At 43.5% G+C, this 1,207-nt stretch overlaps 1 protein-coding gene across 2 annotated transcripts in view; it reads left to right on the plus strand.

The window, feature by feature from the left end:
* Positions 1-1,207, plus strand: part of LOC102483151 (F-box/WD repeat-containing protein 11-like) — a 70,207-nt gene that overhangs the window by 34,942 nt on the left and 34,058 nt on the right. The gene's annotated exons all lie outside the window — the stretch shown is intronic.

The following is a 1,207-nucleotide window of genomic DNA, read 5'->3' on the forward strand; positions in this document are numbered from 1 at the left end:
CCCCTTCACCTCAAAGTTGTGGTTCTTACGTTTAATAGCTGTGCATGTGCCCAAAACCCTGACATTTCCCATTTGGCTACCTTGAACAGTTTTTTGTTGAGTTGGGAGGTTTCTCAATTAAAAGCGGTGATTTTCTGTTTCGAAACTCATCCTTTTGGCTTGCTTTCTCTCCCTCCTTCAACAAAGGAGGGGGGAGGGAATCACCGATGGTATGAAGCCTCAAATTGAAGTCTATAAAGATCACAGCTTTATGCTGCCAATAACTGTCAGTTTGGGCCACCTTCCCAAAGTCCAGATCACCTGTCCTCAGGGTCCCCCAAGTCTTCCAGGCCGAGGCTGGCAGAGAATTCCACAGATAAAAGTAAAACTTTTTGGGGAGTGGGTGGGAAAGGGTTGCTCAAGATGAACCGGTTAGCAGGGGGGCAGCTGATGACTCTTGTTAGGGTAGCTTTTAAGAGAGCCATGGCAGAAAACATTGTGGCTTTATTTATTTTCTTTTTAGAGAAAGCATGCATTTAATTAAGTATGGTTTCAGTAACAATATTCAGTTTTCATCACTGCTTATTTCTAAGAGCTTGGTATATCTTTAAAAGCAATATTAAATTCCTGACATCCTGTTGAGACTGCCCTGTTTTAGGAAAACTGAAATTCGGAAATGACTTAGAAGGATATTGTATTATGTTATTGGTGGCATGAGTGACTTTACTGTTCTCAAGATTATCTTTCTATTTATGTTACAGTCTTTAAGTGGAGCTGGGGAGCCAGGAAGGAGGGGAAATTTTCCTTTACGTTGGGGTTGGGCACTTTACTTGTTGGCGAGCATTCTGAGTAGCGTTGGTGTAGTTATTGATTCAAATGGCTTTCTTTAGGAAACTCCTGGAACCTCACTGCCATGATAACTAGAGAGTAAGTTCAGCGTGAGGCTCTTCTGTGTTTCGATGCTATGTGAAAAGGTGGGTCATAAGTTTTAGGACACAGGAATTGGGGATTTCAATGAGGCTCGAGTGTCCGTGTTTTATCATGGGAAAAGCAGGTTCCCCGTGTGGCAGGCATGATGGCCGCTGCCTCTGGTGCCGAGTAACGGTGTTCGCGTCAGGACAGTAGTGTGTGTCTTCGCCTCTGTTTCTCTGAAAATGTGTACTTGAACGCCACAGTTGCTTTTTAGTGGGTGGAGCCAGTTTTTTTCCAGAACTGGAAATTTAAGTAG

Source organism: Tupaia chinensis, unplaced genomic scaffold, assembly GCF_000334495.1.
Source record: "Tupaia chinensis unplaced genomic scaffold, TupChi_1.0 Scaffold000612_1, whole genome shotgun sequence".
In the NCBI taxonomy this organism is placed as follows: domain Eukaryota; kingdom Metazoa; phylum Chordata; class Mammalia; order Scandentia; family Tupaiidae; genus Tupaia; species Tupaia belangeri.